The sequence below is a fragment of the Camelus bactrianus genome, chromosome 29 (assembly GCF_048773025.1).
Source record: "Camelus bactrianus isolate YW-2024 breed Bactrian camel chromosome 29, ASM4877302v1, whole genome shotgun sequence".
Taxonomy (NCBI): domain Eukaryota; kingdom Metazoa; phylum Chordata; class Mammalia; order Artiodactyla; family Camelidae; genus Camelus; species Camelus bactrianus.
The window spans coordinates 9023935-9046268 of record NC_133567.1 but is presented as its reverse complement, the minus strand read 5'-3'; the positions used below and the strand labels follow the sequence as shown (position 1 = coordinate 9046268).

Below are 22334 nucleotides of genomic sequence, written 5' to 3'. Positions count from 1 at the left end.
TAAAAAGACTACAACTAGTTACAACTTACTGATCACTTACTCGATGTCGTGTACTTTTCATACTTTTACTCCTAAATGGCAGCTGTTATGATCCTAATTTTATAGGGGAGATTAAGGCTCAGAAAGGTTAAGTGACTTGCCAAATGTAAGGTCACCAGTAAATGTGACTGTTTAATCCCTGTCCATTTGATTCCGCTTGGCCTCTTTATCCCAGAGTTTGTATAAAAAATTTAAAGTTTACAAAGCATCCTGGCATAAAGGAGTCCAAGCTCACAAGAGCTAATAAAACAAAAAATTTCTAAAATGCTTAAAAAAAATAAATGAATATGATGACATTTGGGAGGTAGTTCCATGCCTGATAGGCTGACAAAGATAAATGCGTATTATTTTACCTTTTATAGAAAGGCTCTGAAAAGGCTGCCAGACTCACATGCTTTATTCAACGGAAGTGGCCTGTTGGGTGTGTGTTTCAAATCTAGTTTTCTATTTGCAAATCAGAACCAAGGACTGGATAACGTATGACTAAATAGTATTAGTAAGGAGATATTAAGGGATCTTTTCTTGATGTTTTCCTCCTGAAAATCCACACAACTTCATTTGTACATGTAAATTATCTGGTGGATTTAACACAGGTAGATGCTGCGTGTTGTTGGCAATTTTTGGAGTTCTTTTATTTTCTACCAAAATACTTCTCCCTCCTAATTTTTCCAATCAATGAAATATCTTTATATTGTTTTATTTAATACTATTTTTAAGTTATATAGTTATTAAAAGATTTTAAATGTGAACAATTTTGTTTTTGCAATATGCTCTTTGGAATAGAATGAGAAAAGTGTTTTGTTTTGTTTTGTTTTTGCAAATAATTTTCATTTTTTTTGCTTTTTGGTAAGTATTCCAAAAATACAGTGCTGATAGTAAATGTAATATATATTTAACAGTGCTGGGAGAAAAATTCACTGTGCTAGCCCTTAACACACAAACGTGCTATGAAACTCCTTTATTTCCAACCTGGCCATTCTATCAGCTGTCAGGGAATGGGTGGGCTGGGGGAAGGGAATTTAATCACCAAATCACCCCAAATTTTCATTATAAGCCACATGAGTAAGGTGGCTGAGGGCTGCAGGTCCAAAGTATAATAAACCAAATTATTCTAAACGAATTGTAGGATTTCATACTTTCACTAACAATAGCAAATGACTGTGCTTTCCTAGTAGTTCATTCAAAGTAGTAATAGAAAAATGAATACACCCCGGATAGACGCTGGATACAGTCCTGTATCAGAAGATAACAGTTTACGGTTGTATATAACATTACTTTTGTAGTACTCTTGCCAAAAGTGTTTAACCTAAATCTAACTGTTAAAAAAAAAAAAAACTAGCAGAAATTTCAGCTGAGGAGTACTTAAATGACTGACATGGGTTCTTGAAAAATTTCAGTGCGTTCAAGACAAATGCTGAGGAGGTGTTCTAAATTAAAGGTGACCAAAGAGATGGATAAGTGGATGCAATATATAGTCTGTGTTTCTTGACTGGCTTCCAGACATCCCACCCATCAACCTGAATATGGTATGAAGGGTCTTATCAAGACAACCGGAGAAAGTTTACATGTGGATTTTATTGTAGATAATGCTAATGTAACAGTGCTAAACTGGTTGGCTGTGAATGGTGTTGTGGTTTATCAAGTGCATTGCACTTGCTCTTTGGGGGTACATGCTGAAGTAGTTAGGGGAGAAATGTTTGTAGTTTAAGTTCACATGGTTCAGTGTAAGAAAGTGTATTTTAGGTTGCAACAGGGTACTGCCACTATTCAGCAATGCTTGACCAAGAGAAAGCAGATGTGGCAAAAAATGGTAACAACTGTTGAATTAAGTGAGGGATATATGGCTACTTGTTACACTAGTTCAAATTTTCTATAACTATGAAAATTTTCAAATTAGAGAAAAGATTACATTTTTGTCTTATTTTGGTGAGATACAAAAATAACTTGGTTGAAACTGACATACTATTCACTGTACACAAGCTACCTCCTATTCTTCAACACAAATAAAAACTTCTCATTCTCAGTCACGGGGAAATAGTACTCAAGTTATCCAAATAATTGCTTCACAGATTCATGTCACTTTTACAGAAAGTGGCACTTACGGGTTGTTCATCAGAAAACCATTTTGAAGTGCATTTTGTATCTCCAACTATAGATATAATCCTTTCCTATATTAATTGGGATGTATCCTATCATTATAGAGCCCCAAGACCCATCAGGCTTTGATTAGTTTAACAATGGCAAACTGAAGTCCTAATCTTACTTTGAAATTGTGCAAACTGAAAATGTTGTTGTTAAAGTGCCTTTATGATACAAATTGAAATGTAGTATCTTTCAGGTTAGTATAAAATTTATTGAGAAGTGATCAATATTTAAAACAATCCAATATGATTTTACGTTTCTTATTATCTCAAAGTCCTGGTTTTACATCTTGCTGGGTAAGTTTGGTACTTGAGTGTGGATTCTCTGCCCTGTCCTCCAATAAAATGCAAACTGTAGTGAATAGGTCCTAGGTACCAGCCTGCAGGACGGCCAGAGATGCCCTGTTGTATGTATCAGATTGGGGATTTGTTTTGTGGTGATTACCCTTTCTGATTTGAAGATTGCATGACAAGGGGCCATTAAAGCAAAGGGCAAGGAATTCAATTTCTTGATGTCGCTTTTTCTTGGACAGACTTTAAAAACAGGTCACTTAATGTTATCGGGATTTGTGTATTATAGCAGCACCTGCTAACGCTGCTGTGCTCAAGGGTCTATCAGTGCTCTCATTTGCAGGGTTTGTAGACTGTATCTTGATTCTCTAAACCTAAGTAAGCCTCCATCCAAGTGGCAGTGAATGAGGTCTGCAGGAGGATGCATATTTTCATAGCATACTGCAATTAAAAAATGAATGTTTGCTTTAATATATGCTAAGAGGTGAAAAATGAAAACATCAGATTAACAAAATCATCCTAACATTGGATACTGAACATTTGGTTCTTTTTAAAAAGGTCTGTGAATTGTGCAATTAGGTATCTACTTAAAGATCCATTAAAATGGTAATTATAAGTTTCTGAAATTTTTGTGTGTGTTATATTTTAATCATGAACATATTAATGTGCTACCTTTTAGCTATTGTTAAATTTCACCTTTTAAATGTGTCTAAGTAAAGCTTTTTAGAATGGGCAATTATACTTTATTATCATGTGCTATTTTTCTAATATAAAGATAATGCCACTAATACTTTATGTATGTATATATGTGGATATCTGTCTATCTGTATATGCATGCATACACACAGAGAGATTTTGTATGTAATCATTTCATTCAAGAAATAGCTTCCCTGATATGTCTGGATGTAAGCTTCTAAGTGGCATGTAATAAAAAAATAGTAATGATTGTTTTCTACATGAATATTAAGCTGCATTTGACACTTAATGCCACCTATGTTTATCTTAAAGTTTTACGAAGGGCTTCATTTTAACACAGCTCCATGTCAGCAATTTATATTTAAGAGCAGAAGTATATTTGCTAAGTCTTTCATTTTGTGGGTTCATGATTATTTTTAAAAATCCAAAAGTTGAAAATAAAAAAGGTGGCCATTCTATATTGTAGAGCAAAAACTCTGTGCTGCCACTTGAATCTAATTAAATACAATGAAAACCACTTACCTGCTTGTCTGCTAGAGAGTATTATGTCATATAAATTAGAAAGCAAATGGTTACACTGCCCTGAAGTAAAACACTGATTTTCAGTGATGATCCTTATCTTTCTATGAAGAAGTATTGCATCTCCAAATAAGATACTGAAATATTAGAAGAAGAGTAGTAGACGATGATTATTATTTTGGTGATGTTAAACCTATATTTGCAAAAATATGGCCAACTAATGTTATATTGTAAATGATTTCTAAGTTAATAATCTTGTGCCTGTGCATTGAAAGATCCTGTCTTTTATGGAGTAAATTTATCGGTTACTGTGGTACCAGAGATTCTTGCAATATCCAGGCTCTTGAGGGTTAGATTAACAATTGGTTTGAAAGAAGTACCAGCGACGACTTTCCTACTGTCTCTGTTCTTGCATTTCCTTTTTAAGGGCTTTGATTTTGGGATCACATGCTGTAATATTTAAGCTTGATGGGATGGGTTAAGGATAAAGGCTTAAGATGGCTTAACTGGCATTTCTGCTTACATTTTAAAGACTCGGATCAGTGTCATTGGAGGCATCTTTGTGGTCTATCCTGACACAACTGAAAATATTAGAAATGCAGATGGAATTTTGGGACGGGGCCATGCTTTACGTATTAGGTTAATTTATATTTTGGCCAAGTTTCTTGCTTCACACAAAGGTTTCTACGGGCATTGATTTTTTTTTTCCCTGTTGACATTAAATGAGAAAGCAAAAATATTTTTTTCCAGAAAGCCAACAGTTTTCGACATAAATGAGTTCAGACTTAATTTTAATGGAAGTGAAACATAGTCAATAGAGGCAAATTAAAACCATATAATTTTGTAATCTTAGTTTAGCTATAATTGCAGCAATAAAACAGTGGAAAGAATAATTGTGGAACATATGTTTGTGAGTGACATTATCTAGGTGACTTCCCCTTTACGGCAATGTGCGGTCCTATTTGTTTCCCCTCCCTATGTATTGGAATGACAAACCTGCAAGCCTGGAGTTAATGCTGATTGCAGCAGCTGCTTACACATGGAGTCTCCATAGCAACGTGAAGGTTGCCATGCAACCATATTCTTTTAGGGACAGTGAAAATGCCCAAAGGCTTACTAAAAATACATGGGGAAAAAAAAATCTGAAATTTTCGTACTACTTTTAGTGGTTATAAAGAACTATGATACAAGTTGAAAGCACAGGTCAAGCAAATAAAAACCCAGCCCTGACCTTTCAAAAATTGCTTGCTGTTGCCTGAAATCTCAAGCTTTATTCACAGAGATGACTTTTGATCGATTGTAAAATTGGTAGCTTATGCTAGGCAGCCCTTGAAGACGGGAAGATTCAGTATGGTGCTATTGGTATTCCTCGTGGGGTTAAAGGTCAGGAGAAAGTCATCAATGCAATATTGATTGGTGGGGCTGAAAAATGCCCATGTTTACACCTTCTCACTGCTTAGGGTTGCGTACGGAACCTTAAGTAGACTCATGCAGCCTCTGAGCGTGCTCTGGAACAAACCATTCCATCAGCAAATGTGACATCACTTCAGTCAGCTCAGCTGTTTCTGCAGCTTTCTATAAATAGCTAGATAAAAAATTGAAGACTACTTGCAGGGCATTTAGCCAACCAATCTGCTTATCCGAATCATTTAAGATAGGTTACGATTCTGGTTTTTAAAATCTTGTTAGTATCCATGTTTTTCACTGTAAATTGTTATTTTAATTGTAGAATCTTTGGGTATACATCTAAATATGCTTATGTATAGGTACCTTTGTTATAACTTGATTCTTTAAAAAGGCAACCCTTTAAAAAAATTAAATAGATATTGGCCAGCATCTAACAGGGTAGACTATAGCCTAATATCCAATCATACATGTTCATACACATATAGATTTCTTATTTATTATTTTAGAAACAAAAATTTAGTGAATAAATAATATATCAGGCAAGATGACCATCTTCAAATTACAATATTGTAAAGTTTTTAAAAATCAGCTGATGTAATAACAAAGAGATGAATACTTGAAAAGCATAAAGAATTTATATACATCTTCTTTAATCGCAATTTCACATTAATCCATCCTATTCTAACATTTTTCTGTGCAATTTTCTCAAAGATAGTTACATGGTTATATTTTTTTAATAAATCAGTTTCTCTACAAATATTCTGAAATAGCAAACTGTTTACATTAGATTAATACTAACACTGCAATATTTTGTGATGGAGGCATTTCTTAATTTTCCATAGATTTTATACCAGTAAAGATGATAGCAGGTTACCTGGGTCATAGTAATAGAGAATTTCTCTACTTTAAAAATCGGCAAAACAGACTTCCTTGAAACTTTGTGGATAGCCTGTTTATAGTGTAGCAAAATACGCGGTTAGCTCACTTAATCTAGAGGACCAAATGGATGCTTTGTTTCCAAGACTTCATCTATCCAGACTGACCTAAAATGTGGATATATATGTATAGACAGACAGAAAGTAGACTAACACTGCCATCAGTTTGAAGCGTCCTTAAGAGCAACAAAGAACACGTATGTAGTAAGAAAATCTCCACCTACATACCAACTCATCTCTTACTGCTCTTAGGGTTTTTGGTTTTTTTTGTTTTTTGTCTTTTTTACCTTGTTACTAGCAGTTTGTGTTTTTAAAATACCTTCATCCCCTCTCTAGGAAAGATTATGGTGGGCAGTGTAAATTTTATCCAAACCTACTCTTTTCTTAAAATAACCATCACAGGTATCCTAGGGCTATTAACGTGCTTATTCTGTTCCATATTTCTCTTTAATTGACAATTCATATAGACTATATAGAAAATGATGTTAATGACCGAGTTGAGAGCTAGATTTGCTTTTTAATAAAGATTTACTTTATTGTGTAAACAAATAATACCTAGAGCCAGACAAAATTAATCTATAGTCTAGTAATTTGAAATGAAAAAAAATTTGAAATATCATTATAAAATTAAATATAGAAAACATTTAATAAATATTAGATTTGACACCAAGTTATCTAAACACAGCGAATACTTCAAAAATTAGAAGTATTTGAATGGACATTATTTAAGCATGTATATGTAAGCTGTGTAGTAAGCAGTATAAACGATCTATAGAGCAGGGTTTTGGTTTATATGCCACAGTGTTGCTGCTTCTTAAACTGCAGATATAAATGGAAATATGATATAGGAGGCAAGCTTCAAAAAGTTAAATTAGTATTGTTACATCCTGTCTCCCCCACTGTAGTATTTAAAAGCATGAGGGAAGAGTGTCCTTGTTTTAAGACTATTTTCTTTCTGACGGCTATTTGCTGTGCATTCAAACTGTACATTTATATTTTATTTAACTCTGGTTTGGTTTTAAATGTGAGTCTTTTCCAGGGAGCAGTTTTGGATTTGCATTCCATAGCCTTGTTTATGTTCTCAAACAAATTTAGGAAAATAGGTGAACTATTTTCACTTGGTTTGATGGACAAGCCTCTTTCAGAATATGTGCAAAAATGTTCTGGCATTTTAAGATTATTATAAAAATTTTTTTGAAAGAGCCATCCTAAAGTAGTGAAATAAGTTTTATTTTATTTGAAAATTGAATAGAATAAAAATGCATAATTCTGGTTATAGCTTTATTTAATTTATCTCAAAATACCCCTGTGTGTTCATGTATGCCTAAATGTAACACCAGAGCCAAAACTGCACTTAATTTTTGAGCATTTGTTCTATGTGCTCTCAAAAGATTTTAAAGTAAGCATTTAGTAGCTTGGAAAGAAAAATTGTTAACAGCAAAAGGATAACTGTTTATTAAAATATAATAAAAATGCATTTTAAAAATAATTATGTGATCCTATTTGAAGTCAGTATATATCAGGGCTTTATCAACACTCTACAAAAAATCAAAATTGAAAAAAAATTTTTAGCTTTTTTTAATGACAGTGAACCATTAAATCTCATGAGTAATGTTGAAAAAAGCTGGATTCTGCATAGATTGCTCTTTACCCAGGATGCACTTCTGTCTGCAAGATTCTGAATAGAGACACACCTGCTAGCTAGCTGATAACACTCTGGGGTCATTTCATTGAAGAAACTGTCAGCCAGGAGGTACTTAAAATAAAGCCACAGACAAAATCATGACCTGCACTGTTGAGTCTAAAAAGGTGTAAAAGCAGGAAGGAAATGTAGATAAATGAACATTCCTTTGTACCATAACAAAACTTTTACATGTAAATTCAACTGAATAGGGAAGAATGGGGAAGAATGTTTCTCTCTACAGTAGAAACAAATTAGATTGTTCAGCTGCACATTTGGCTCTCAGCCAGAGGAGTCGTGTGCCATGCTTGTTTGCCTACCAGTGCTGCTTAGATTGGCAAATGCCCATGCAGTCTGAAGAGGGCAGGCGGATGACTGGATGCCTGCCAGGAAGTGTGTGGGACTGATGCCACTGCTGGACTCCATAGCCTGGTAGGAATGGGGAGTACAAAGGCATTCAATAATCTGAATGTCCCTTTGCTTCAAGAGAGTGGTGCCAGGCAGCATTTAATGAGAGATTGCTTTGTTACAAAGTCCTCAACATCAAGTGGGCTGGTGAGCTCATTAACCTGACTGCAGCAAATAAAAAAGGCACACTCAGAAGACTCCCATGATAGCCTACTCAATGGTGTAAGAGCCCTTTTGCTTCCTTTATGGTGATCCATTAGCAAGCAGCAGTGTAAACACCATAAAGCAAGCCAGGTTTCTGATTGTTCAACTAAAGTCTGTTTCCCCTTGGGGATTATACCACCAGTTGATATAGGATTTTTCCTTTTAAGGTTTCTATCTACTCTATAATAACCTTCTTTGCAATGAAGGATTTTGGGGGTTGCTCCTAAGAGCATAGCTCCAGTTAAGGAAACATGAAGAGTTCAGGTGTCTGAAAGAAGGTAATGATGTAGGACATACAGAGAAACAAACTACAAAGTGGAGCGATCCCAAGGGAGAATCTTGCCGAGCACTTCTGAAGCCCAAAATGGTGAACACATTACGTTACTTTTCTATGTTCTCTTTATTTTTAGCTTTCATGGGGTTTTACATTTATACCGGAGGTAGGCCACCCCTGCAGTTAGGAGACCGTTAGTTCACTGAGCATCTGTCTCTGAGTGCGGCTCTGGCTCTCTGGGGACTGCATTACTCTGCAAAGGCTCTCCAGCAAGGACTCAGTTCTCCTCCATTTGAAACGTGTTTGGTTGGCTGTGCAAAAATTCAACTTAGAGCATCTAAACAGAATGCTATAGAATAATTTTTTTTTAACTGTCAAACTAGAAAGGAAAGGAAGACCCAAAAGAAAACACAAAATATTTCAACATTACGTCTTTAGAAATCTAAAGGCCATCTGTTACTTTGTTATGTGTCCAATTACTAATCTGGGGATGTCAGACTAGGGGGAGTGTATGACTTTCGGGTATGGAATGGGAAGTAAAAATCCTGTTACTTTCAGGTCACCGGTTCAAATCCAGGGCTAGTTACTCATGAGTGCTGGCCACTGTTTCCTGGCTGATATTTGATGGTTAAGCTAGAATGAGTTAATCGTCTTGGTCTTGTTTTCAGTTGACATGTATCTTCGGTAATCAAAATTACTACCTATATTTGCAATATAATCTGGATATAGATGTTATTATTTTTGTTTTTTCCATAATCATTTCAGAAAAAGGATCAAGTCTGTGATGGAATCATGTGTGAGACTGTTCTGGCACTTTGTTAATTAAAAAAAATTGAATATATAAAAAAATTTTAAAAAATAGAATCCATCAATTTGACTTGTGCATATTTTTGAGTGAAAGATGATGCCACGACTAGGGGACTGAATGAAAAATAAAGAAATACTGAAAATGTCTTATGTTAATAGCATTGAATCTGTTCATCTGACCATATAAAGCAAAAGCAGCTCTGTACCTTGGTTTCCCAATTTATGTAGAGAATAAATTTTTTAAAAGAAGGTTATTACCTTATATATGAATTCCTGAAAAATTAATTAGTATTTGACCTATATATCTATATCTATTTCTATAGATAGGATAGATAGATTCATATATATGTTTCTATTCCTATAGATACAAATATAGATATATTCCTATAGATAAATATATAGATATCCATGTATATATTCATATATGCATATCTGTATCTATACATATATCTATATGTATACGTAGATGTATATATAGAGAGAAAGGCCAAGTTAAAAATATGGACGACTTTACTTTGAACTGGTGGTTTGTTCTACTCAAAATGGGAAGCATATAATGAAAAAAGTACCCTTTGTTGGCATATGGGAAATAGATTGTTAAAGGATGGTTAGACCACTAAAATACCAGAAAGACTTAATAAATGTTTTAGAGTTTTTTTTTTTTTTTCCTGCATGGTGAGTTTTTGGAGAGGAAACACCATCATTTGTTTTTGTCTTGTTCATCTTTGTTTTCCTCGTTGTACTTCTCATAGTGCTTTACATAAATAAATTTTAAAATTTCTTTAATTTATTGCATAAAGATTTTGAAGTAGGGAGCTAGAATTGCTTAGAAGAAAAAGCAAAGGTTTTGAAGTAAGGTAGCCTTGGTTATAATTCCAACTTCTCCGTTCACGAGCTGCGTATCCTTGGACAGGTTACTTGACTTCTCTTGGCCCGGTGTTTCTCATGCATAAAGTAGGCAGGAATGCTTGCCTCCTGGAAGGTTAAAGGACCCAATATCTGAAAAGTAACTTGAACACTGCTGGTATAGAGTAGGTGGTATTGTTACTGCTATTTCAGTAATATTGCTATTTTGAGCTTTTATTCTGCATCCTGTGTTTATTGAAAATCTAACATCCCACGCTCATTTTATTAAGCCATGTCCAGCGATCTCCATTTGCTATATTATATTTCCTGCTGCTATCAGCAGTGGCAACAGAGTCATTTAGAATTATAAAAAAATTATGCCCTATTTCTTACAAAAAGTAACCAGGAGACTTGATGCTTATTGATCAACGCTCCCTTGGCAATGGTAAATAACTGAAAAATCTAAGAAAAAGGTATGTCCTCTTTTAAACTCCACAGTATGCCCTATACAGGGAGCTAGATAGCAGTGTCTTCTTACTTTCAAAGCAGTTCAAAAATAGCATTGACTCCTTAGGTATTGTAAACTACGGAAGTGGGCCACCGGTGGATGGATGTTCCACTAGGAGGCAGCACAATGTCGTGAGAAGGTCTAGTACTTTGAGGTCAGAGAAGACCTGGGTTCAAATCAGCCCAGTCACTGACTAGCTGGGTGTGACTTGAACCAGGTCATTTTACCCCCTCAAGCCTCCTTTTTTAAACCCCAGGAGTGGATGTAAGGCTTTCTTTGCAGATTATTGTGAAGATGTGTACAATAACAACGTACACGGCAGGGTGCACGTGAGGCATTAGACGATTGCGGTTTACATGAGAGCTTAGCGCCAGAGCCGCCCATCAAGCCGGTGCTCTGAGCACCGGCAGGGGCGCTAGAGAGCTGCCAGGCGGCTCGGAGCGCGGGCCATGAAATAGCGGCCGAAGCTGTGATTCCGCCAATGGCTGGGAGCGTCAGAGGGCAACAGGTGGGAGTAGTGTGGAGTGGGGAAAAGAAGCAGATATTTCCTCCTGACCTTAAGCTGAGTCAAGGAGAAACTGTAGCGGTTTTGTTGTGCAGTGGAACTTCAGAACGACAGCTTAGGGACAACAGAATAAACCTGGAACTATTTCTCAGGATATGAAGTGATCTCTGCTAAGAACCATCATCTCATGGTTAGGCTGCTGCCTTAATCTTTCTATGGGCTTCCTTTAATTCATTCTTGCCCTCGTTTAAATCCCTTTTCCATGCTGAAGCTGGATTTTTTCCCCCCAAAACATATATTGCCACCTTAATTTCCTTCCCTTGATGTGCTTATCTGAGTCTCCTGACCTGGCTCACACTTCTTTGGTGATATCCGTGGGCAAGGGGAACATTCAAAGGCGAAAATGCCACAGTTAGTAGCGTCGAAGACAGTTAACAAAAAGCCACCACGTGAGTGAATTCCGTTGTCTTTCTAAGTTTGTTTATTTAGTGATAATGAACAAGCTAGTGTTCTGCACAAAAACCAAAGTTCCCAGGATCCCAGGCCCCGTGGATTCATCTGTATTTATCACTGAAGTCTTTCCCTGTTTCATAATCTCACTTGTAGTTCTTTACTCAAAGCCCTTATATCTCCACCTCCTGAATGTGACTCTCACATGATTCCATGTTACTCCGCCTCTGATGATTAGTTACTGCACTTGCATATGTGTTTGCCCATTATAATATTATTGGCTTGAGGAGCAGATCATGTAAAAGAAGTTACCAGGAGGGACGCTGTGCAGTTCTTTTTAGCGGGGATCTTTTCTCAACTTGGAGCTGCCGTTTTTGTGATTGCAAGAATACAGTCTTTTCTTTTTCTAGCTTACCTTACTAATGCCTTCACGTATTTTATGCACCAAAAAAAGAATATTCTCCTAAATGCACTATAAGTTGTTATAGTTCTACTAACATTATACACAAATATTGCCAATCATTAAGGAACCATATGATTGCATCTTTACAAACTATCCATACAAACATATATAAGGTCAATTTAGTGTCCCGATTTGTCATAAGTATGTTATGACAAACATGTTATGCTATTTGTCTCTAAATACATTTTTCAGAAAACAACCTATATGCCTACTGATTCGTGTATAATTCAACCATAAACTATCTGGTGATGGCTCTCCATGCTTTGTGTGCTAGCGGAGTCTCTCAGCCAATGAGAGCTGGTGTGGCAATCTGGGCTGGCCTTGGTCTCTCAGCCAATGAGCATCATTGTACCATACTGCAAATGCTCTCAATTTCAGTCTCTCTTTTTACCATTATTATATATTCCTGTAAGTAATTTTGACTCAGGTTGGATGGCTGCCAGAAAATGTGATGGACCTGTCCATCTCCTCCAAATCAAGCAAAAGGATATATTGGCAAACATAAAAATTAGTTTTTGCAAGTGACTGAAGGAGCTTAATGAAATGGTAGGGAGAGCTGGATAAAGATCACAGGCAGTTAGGGACTAGTGCTCTGGCTTTATAAAGGGTGTCAGTGACAGTAACACAGCGTGGACGTACTGACCAGCCATCACGTAAACGCAGTTGCAAGCACGTATGGCTGGAGACACGCCATGGTTTCAGGAGATTTGAAGAGGATGAGTGGCTCTCTCCCTCTGTCTGTCTAGATGACGCTGAGAGCATATCCGTCTGTAAGGATGATTCAGTTATTGCTGATTCAGTCCTTTTATTTCTAGAAATGCATCTACTATGCTAAATAGGATACCCTTTGTGTGCCAAGTTAGTTCTTAGCCTAATAGGCTTCTCCTCTGGTCCAGGAATAGTTTCTTTTTCAGATCAATACTAACCATTTGCCTTCAGTGGTTCCCCAATCCTCTGACGATGGGCTTGGGGCCATGCATCATTTGTTTCCTGCATATGAATCCAGATTTATCCTCACACTGTGCCCTTTTGAAGGTGCCATTCTTTCTGTCTGTTCCTTCACTGAACCTTCAGACAAGCCAGGTTTCCATGCAATATGCCCCCACACTGTTAACCTTTCCTTCATTTGCTTGCCACAGCTTACAATTCTTTATGGCAGTATGTTGTGATATAATCACACAAGAGCAGGAATTACGTGTGTCCCCTGACTCCCCAGACAGCCCAGCAGCTAACATGGTACCCTTGTCCACTGCAGTGCCCGATTACCACTCGTGTAACGACTGAATGGACTCGAAGTCACTTTCCAGTTTCATTTCCCACCACCCTCCCATTTCCCTACGCTTTTTATTTTCCAGTTATCTTAATGTCAATATGCTATTCCCCAAACACGTCATGTGCTTTCACATTTATCTGCCTACGTTTATCATCTCTCTTCAGTCTGGTATGCATTTTACGCTTATTGAAATTGTGCTCGCAGCTTAAATACCTTGTTCTCAGATATTCATTTCCTAGTCCCCCCAACTAAAAATTTGTTTTTTCTTTCTGAGAACTTCTACAATGTTTAATTCTATCTTTGGCTCCCCCTCCCCCCTTTTTTACTTTAACCATACTGCATGCTCTTTGTCTTAGTCACTTTGGCTGCTATAACAAAGAAACAGACTGGGTGGCTTAAACAGCACACAGCTATTTCTCACAGTTCTGGAGGCTGAAAGTCTGAGATCACGGAGCCAGCGCGGGCAGGTTTGGTGGGGACCTTCTTCCTGGTTTACAGCTGGTGCCTTTTTTCTGTATCTTTATATGACTGAGACCGAGGGCTCTGGCCTCTTTCTCTTCTTATGAGGACACATTTCTCTTTGGGGACTCATGACCTCATATAAACCTAATCACCTCCCAGAGGCCCCCACCCCCTAAAACTATCTGACTGGAGGTTAGGGTTTCTACCTATACGTTTTGGGGGAACACAAACATCTACTCCATAACCCTCTTAGAGGGCCAAAATTTTGCAAATGTTCTTTGTTCCTCCACTGATTTTTCCTGGCACTTAGACACTAACCTTGCACACACATTGTATGTACCTTATAAATGTTTCTTGGTTTTTTAATTGAATTGAGATGTACCAAAAAGTGCATTTTCTAGCTCTTCAGGAAGCTGGTCCCAGGTAGGGAGGGTGCTGAGACACGGCAGCACCTTGAGAGGGTGGTATTGGCAGAGAGGACCACGTGCAGGGTGCCTGGTGAGAGAAGGGAGGTGAGGCGGTGTGGAGGCTGTCTGGAGAGGCTGTGCTTACGAGGCGCAGGGCGACATCTGAGCAGCCTTTGTGGGGGCTTCAGAGGTGGGACAGGTGAGGCACTCGGCTCGTGTGGCTTAGTGCAGATCAGTGCTTTACGTAAATTCTGCTTTCCTCTTCAGGAAAACGTACCACAAAGGTCTATGTTATTCTTCAAATTTCTGGAATTGAATTTGTGGGCTTGGGGATTGGTTGATGATGGCAAGATATGAGTCTCAAGACAGTTTGCTATTTGTAGACTAAGTAATATGAAATGCTGAAAAGAAGAGGTAAAAAGAGGTGAGGAGGCACAGAGAGGCTGGGCAGACACCAGGAGAAAGGTCCCTTTCACCCTTTTTGTTAAGCAATTCATTTTTTGCCCTCATATCCTTTTGTTATTTTATATTTTTACAGTGGTCCCCGAATTATTCAGTCCTTAAAAAACTTACTGTGACATTTGATGCAGTCACTGGCACATTAAAAGGTCATTTATGGTCTATGTGAAATTACACTGTGTGAAATGAAATCTCAAACCCTGACGGGCTGAAGAAAAACCATACTGATTTGGGGTTAAGAATGAACTTAGGGCAATGGGTGTGATGCGAACTCCCATGGTTCATGGAATCCAGTAAACCCTTAAGAATAAGCATGAAGTTAATTGGTGATGTCAGTTGAATAGGGACGTGGAAACAAAGGGAATCAAATTATTTATTTGTATGTTTTCAAGTGTCTGCATACAGAATCACAAGATTCTAGGGTTGAAAGACCAGAAGAAATAATTTAACTGGATCTGCCAAAGTCAGTCTGATTAACAAAGATACTGAGGGAAGAAAATATTACATTTCACTGTGCCCTATTTTTTTTAGACAACCTTTATTAGAAAAAGAATCGTTTTTATGTATGATATGGGTTTATCATCGTTCAGCTATTTTAATTTTAATCTGAAGAGTTACCTGGCAGAAAGCAGGAGACGTTTTAAGATCCTTTCTCCCACTGAGTTAGGCCTGGCCGTCTTCATTCATAGGAAATTGCTTCTCATTCTCCTAAGAAAATTCCTATTGGATAGAAACAAATCTCTCCCTTCTTCTCTCTTTTTTAAAACTATTTTTTATTGAAGTATGGTCAGTTTACAATGGTGCATCAGTTTCTGGTGTATAGCATAATATTTCAGTCCTACGTATATATATATATACGTATATTCCTTTTCATATCCTTTTTCACTATAGGTTACTACAGGATATTGAATATTGTTCCTTGTGCTGTGCAGTAGAAATTTGTTGTTTATCTACATTGTTGGTGGGAATGTAGTTTGGTGCAGCCATTATGGAAAACAGAATGGAGATTACCTTAAAAAACTAAAAATCATCTTGTGGTAGCTCATGGTGAAAAATAATGTAAAAATGAATATATGTATATTCATGTATGACTAAAAAATTGTGCTGTACACCAGAAATTGACACAACATTGTAAACTGACTACAACTCAATTGAAAAAAAAAAAAACAAAACTAAAAATCGACTGTCTCCTCTTCCCTTGACCTCACAGGTAACTTCAACTCAGCCCTGCCTCCCACAGGTACATTTGGGAAACTGAACCCGAGAGGGTGAGAAATGTCAGACCTGTGGCCTGTTGTGACTGTACTTTCTATGTGTCTTCTTCTCTCTGAAATAAATGGTGGTACTGTGGATACAAAGGTCCAAAAAGTCACATAGTTCTCTTGTATACATCTTGAGGAATAGTAATTTCTTCTTCATTTAGCACATTTATGTTAGAATTCAGTTATTCAAGTTATCCCAGCCTTTTCTTTTCTAGACTAAGTAATCTATGATTTCTAAACCTTTTTTTTTTTTTTTTGGTAGGTCCTTGATTGCAGTGCCTCTCTCCAGCCATCATCATTCATGATAAAGCCTCTTTTCCCCTCGGTACATACTCACTGAGCACATCCAGGCGTGAGCAGAGCAGTCAGCAAGGGGCAGAACTTGTGCCTTCTTGAAGCTTGCTTTCTGAGGGGCCTGTACTGCCCTGAGTGATGGGAGAGCCTAAAAACTGTGTGAGACTGAATTCCTCCCCTCTAAGAAATGTCGCTCTAGCGGGGTGGGAAGGAAAGCATCAACGTTTGTCAATCTTATAGGCCAGGTCCCGTGCAATGTGCTTTCACAAAAGGAATGTCACTTAATCTTCACAGTCCCCTTCACGCTGTGTTGTCATTGTCTCCATTTTTGTGGAGGAAGCTGAGTTTCAGTGAAATTAAGTGACTTCCCAAACATAACATAGGTGGATGGAATCAGGACTGGAATGAGGGTTTATTTCACTCCAAAGCTCTAACTTTTTTTAAAAACTAAAATTACTATACAGAGTCATGCAAGGCACCATCCTACAAGCTGCCACATGGCGGCTGCACTCTCGCAGGGCCTCTCCAACTTTAGTGTGTGTGTGAATCACCTAGGGGTTCTTTTTTTTTTTTTTTTTTTTTTGAATTCAGGATTGGACTCAGTAGGTCCAGGATGCCGCCCACAATGCTGCAGTTTAACTAGCTCCAAGGTGATGCTGCTGGTTCAGGGAGCACACTTTGTGTAGCAAGGGGCAATAGGGACACGGAGGTGAGAGGAGCAGTTCAGGAGTGGAAAGTGCCTCATAGAAGAGGCGACCTTTGGAAGGGTCTTTGAAGGACAGGAAGAATTTCACAAGGCAGAGATGGTGAGGAAACGGTGGAGTGAGCACTTCAGGTAGCAGAAAAGCACGAGTCAAAGCATGAAGTTCAGAAAAGTAAATGCAAGGGATGTTGTGGAAAGGTTAAAAAGTACAGCTAATACACAAGAGCGTGATGGGTAGTTACACGCTGGAGCACAGCTATTCAGCACATGCTGGAGCTTCTTGATATGAGGCCAAGGGTCACGAAATTAATTCTAAATGCAAAAGGAATCCATCAGAGACTTTTGAGTGTTACAGAGGTATGAACAAGGTATTACCTTAAGAAATCGAATCTGGCATTGTTGGGTAGGAGGCAAGGAAAAGGCAATGAATTAGAATATTTTGCAATGATTTAAATATTAAGTGATAAAACCTTCAATTTCACTGATAACAGGGGAAACACAAAGGAATCAACCAATGTCAATATTGATAGTACTTTGCAACCACTTAATTTAATCAGTAAGAGTATGGAAAGAGTCAACGATGAATCTGAATTTACCACCCATGTTATTAGTAGACTAACAGTAACAAACTTCGGACACGGAGGATTAGTTGGTTAGAGAAAAAAAAATACGCCTACTATATCATCTGTCCCCCAAATCTGTTGCCCGTCCGCTGGGTCCATTCTTACAGAGGCTGTCTTTGGTGCCCATCCCCAGCAGGTAGGTGTTTGAATTGACTCCAGAGTGAGGATTTGTGGTGAATGTGGCAAACTGACATTTGGTGGTAAATATTTTATGGTGGAGTGTGATGTCTGTGCAAGACAGGAGGAGACGTGATACTGGAGGCTACGAAGGATGAGAGACTGGAAAAGAATAGAGGATCTAAATGTATTTTATGTCTTAGGGAGTTGTGAGCCAAAGAAGTGAAAATGAGGGACTGAGAAAACAGGAGGATATAAGTTGTGACCTGAGTGTAAAATAGTGGAGTGAAATATTCCAGAGATGGGACAGACACAAGGGGTAGCAAAATCCAGAGTTACCGCAGAAGTGCATGACTAACCCGGATGAGGGAAGAAGGTCATTTCTATCTTGTAAATGAGCAAAAATGTCTCAGAAGAGGTGAGCAAGAGTTTGGGAGATAAGTTAAGTCAAGGAGTTTTGAGGCTGTAATGTTGAATGTATCATCTACACAAATGCTAGAATTGACTGGGATAATGACAAGAATTATAGAAGAGAGACTCCAACTAAAGATCATTCAGAACTTATCACAAAGTTAATGCTCTTGGCTCAGTAAGACATATCTCTTTTGTGTTATATGAAGGAAGAGAAAATCTGAAATTTATGAAGTGAAATAGAGGAATGCTGTAGCAAAATGAACGATGAAGTGCTTCTGTAGGTGGAATCTTGTCATTGGAACAGTTTTGAAAATTTACCAAGCCTGTTTTCCCAAAGATAATGTTGATGCATATGCATTGTTTAGACCAAGGACTGAAAAGCTTATTCTGTAAAGGGCCAGGTTGCAAATAAGTACTTTGTGAGACATACAATCAGTAACAATTGCTCAGTTCCAGTATTTTGACATAAAGGTAGCCAAAGACAGTACAGAAATGAATGAGTGTGACTGTATTCCAATAAAACTTTATTTACTTACAAAGCAGGGAGTAGACTGGATTTGGCATTCAGGCTGCATTTAGCCACCCCTTGGTCTAGATACTTCTCTAAAGGATGAACTTTCCAATATCATCTTGATATGGAAGCCCCAACCCTGCCCAGGTGCAATAACAGATTGCTCAATGATTCCTGCATTCATTACCGTATTGTTCAGTTCCTAATTCTCCAGCACCATGGCTAAAGTTCTACCAGAATCATCCCCTGTCCACTTATCCCCCGTGCTCACATCTGCTTGTATGGAATGGGGTTTGCCTTCTGAATTTGAATTTCTCTTTTTACCTTTTGTTTCTGATCTCTACAAGGTGCTGAGATCATTTGAAATGATAATTCTGTCTCTCAAAGTATTAGACCGTATGCCCAACTTGGTGCCATGAATTTAATGAACATAGATTTTATTATCTGGGCTGTTGGCTAGAGAACTGTGGAAATATAGGAAATTAAAAGTCTCCTGAAAGATATTAGAAAAATGTTTTCTTGATTCAAGAGGATTTATCAAACTCTTATTTAAAAGTTTGAACTAGAGATAGGTGGGGAAATACCATATAGTTTCATAAAGAATTCCTCTCCAGTGGACTATATACCTGTTCCTCTACAACAAAGGATCATGTTGTTATGACACAATGTAACATATTTAAAAATTGCTGCTCTGTGACAAATGAGTAGCTGAATGGGATGCCTCAGATAAAAACAAAGGTTTGTAATTTGAAGAAACTTTCTGGACAATTCTGTTACACTCCATCTTTAACAAGACGTGTCACTACAGTGGTGTTAAATATCAATCTGGCTTTATACAAAATAGGCCACCAAGGCATGATCACCCACTGAGAAATAGAGTTGCAATAATTACGAGTAACTTTCGTCAATTGTTTTCAGTTACTTAAAGTGAGCTTTGTGCCTTTGTGATGCTCATAATTTTTCTTTTGCTTTTTCCCCCATAGTGTAAGCTAATATATTGCAATGCGTATTTGAATTCCCCTTGCTGCATTATGTTCATCAGGTGTAACATTTCATTTTAATGTTCCTCTACGATTCAGATTATATAAACCTAGAATTAAAACTGTCATTTTTTTATTTTTAAAATACCTTTTCCTTATATTTCACATCATTGTTCTGGTACCACCTTTAGTGTTAATATTTTGTTACCATCTTATTTACCTCCTCTGTGTATTTCGGAACAAGACCATCTCAAGGTGAAAGGTGGGTAACTAGAAGAACTGAAAATAATTATTTTTATCAGCAACCATAGAAACATCTACCGAAGTGGTAGAGGTCAGGTAGACAGGCGGTTTGGCTGATGCCAAGGTGAGAGAATGGGTGGGGGTCAATAATAAACCATATTTATTTATCTTCCTATTTGTTACTTCATGATAGTTTGACATCTAGGATTTGCAAACTGTGAATAACATACCAAATTTCCTTTAGGTTGCTTTGAATTATGCATACTTATGACGGTGTTCTTGTTCTTTGAAGCCTGCGAAAAAATTTAGGGTGTATTTTTAGTTTCTCCATAGGTCCCTGTAGGGAAATGAAGCTACTTAGCTCAGGCTAATGAGGTGAAAGTCCGAGGTCCAACATCCCAGCATGAGTCATAGAGCTTTCCTTCGTTCTTTAGATACCAAGTACGTCTGCCATCCAGCCAAATACATCACAAAGGTCCACCTCTAGCAGAATCGGGTGCTGTGCATGTCCGTTTCAACTGGAAAATAGCAGAATGTGCATGTTTTACAGCTACTAGATCATTAAAGTGGTTGTTATACAAAGTATCTTAAACATATGATAACACATAAAGACAAATACTTTGGGAAGTGGGCTTTCTATTTACTTTGTTCATTATCTTAACAAAGTAAGCATGATAAATTAGTAGACGCCAAATAGTTGTTGAATCAAATCACACTTTTGACTAAAAGTGGCTGAATTAGAAATTTTCTAGATAATGTGTTGACATGTGCATATCTGATATTCACTTACATTTTGGTCATTATTATTATTATGGACATTAATATTATTTTCCTCCTGAAATAAATTATTTTTCTTATTCTTGTCCCCATCTCTGCCCTCACTTTGTCTTTCAGTCCTCATTTCATTATTCTCCATTCCATTTGCAGTGCAACCAATACCCACACGATTCCTTATTTTCTCTTGGAGGTTTTCTCTTTGCTTTCCCATTAAATTTAAACTTTTGATCTCATATTCTATACTTGTTTCATGCCCTTCATTTTACCTCTCCTAAGGCTTGGAATGAGCCTGAGAATATATATAATTGATATAATGTTTCCATTGTGTGTTTTCTGTAAATGAGACTCTTGCAATGTGCTTTAAGGAAGAAGATAGAATCTCTTGGATATAACTGATATATATAACATTTTATATATATATATTTTCCTATATCATCACTGCAAATCTTTTTTAAACTCTTAACACTTACAAGGCACTGATCTAGGCTCTGTGACTCTGTGGTGACTTGAAAACTGTGCTGAAAAGGAGCTTCTAATTTTGCCATTAAGTATTTATGAATACCTCATCAGTGACTTAACTCTGTCTGTCTCTGTTTCCTCATCTGTACGTTTTGGGGAATGGGCTAAATAAGAGATTGTTCAAACCTTTTTAAAGTAACAATAATATTTTTAGAATTAAAGTATTATTTGGTACTGCGATATATAAAACAGTTAAAAGCAAAGCATCTTCTGCTGAAGAGGGAAGGGAGCTGATTCAGCACCCGCTGGGTCTCACCTTCCCGTCACCTCTCTCTGGGCTCTGCAGGCACTGCCTTGGAAGGCAGCTTGAAGCCCAATGGACTAGGTGATTTCCAAGTCTTTTCCAAACATCAAATGTGATCCACCCTTTCGGCCGCTACAGACAGGAGGTGCTGAATATGTGTTGAATTGAATTAAACAGAATTGAATTGAATACCATCCGGTATCTCCAGCATTCCTCCTGACTAGCTCCTACAACAACAGAATGGAATATTCTTTACTTCCTGTGTTGACTTGGCCTCTAGCAGTTTGTACAGCTGAAAACCCAATTGCTTGGTTGGGTTCATTTGTAACGTGTTCAAGGGCTGCCTGTTTGAGTATCAGATGCTAGTAGCTTGGTCAATAGCTTACTTAGACAATGGATCACTGAATGAGTATTTTAAATTCATTTTATTTATTTACTAATGGCTCCTCAAAAATTAAACTGATTGTGATATTTTAAGAATTACATAAGATTTCCAGAAGTAAAGTTGATGGCTTAATTTTTTTTTTTTTTCTGGGCCAAGTAAGACTTTAGTAGGACAGATTTTTAGGGCTTAAGAACAACTAGAGGGAGGGTGTAGCTCAAGTATTAGAATGCCTGCTTAGCATATACAAAGTTCTGGGTTCAATCCCCAGTACCTCCTCCAAAAGTAAGTAAATAAGTAAACTGTTCTCTCCTGCAAATAATAATAATAAATAAAATTTAAAAAAGAATAACTAAAGACCATATATTTGATATATGAATAAAAAATTATAAGTAGAACATTGCCTATTGGGGAAAAAGTATTTATTTGCAGGGAGTTTTTACTTTTTATTTTTTTACTTTGAGTTTATAGCTGCTGGGGTGCTATATTT

The 22334-nt window shown here is 37.3% G+C and overlaps 1 long non-coding RNA gene across 1 annotated transcript in view; it reads left to right on the top strand.

Moving 5' to 3' along the window:
- The window catches only part of LOC123613024 (uncharacterized), a 485726-nt gene that overhangs the window by 206141 nt on the left and 257251 nt on the right, over window positions 1–22334 (top strand). The window lies entirely within an intron of this gene.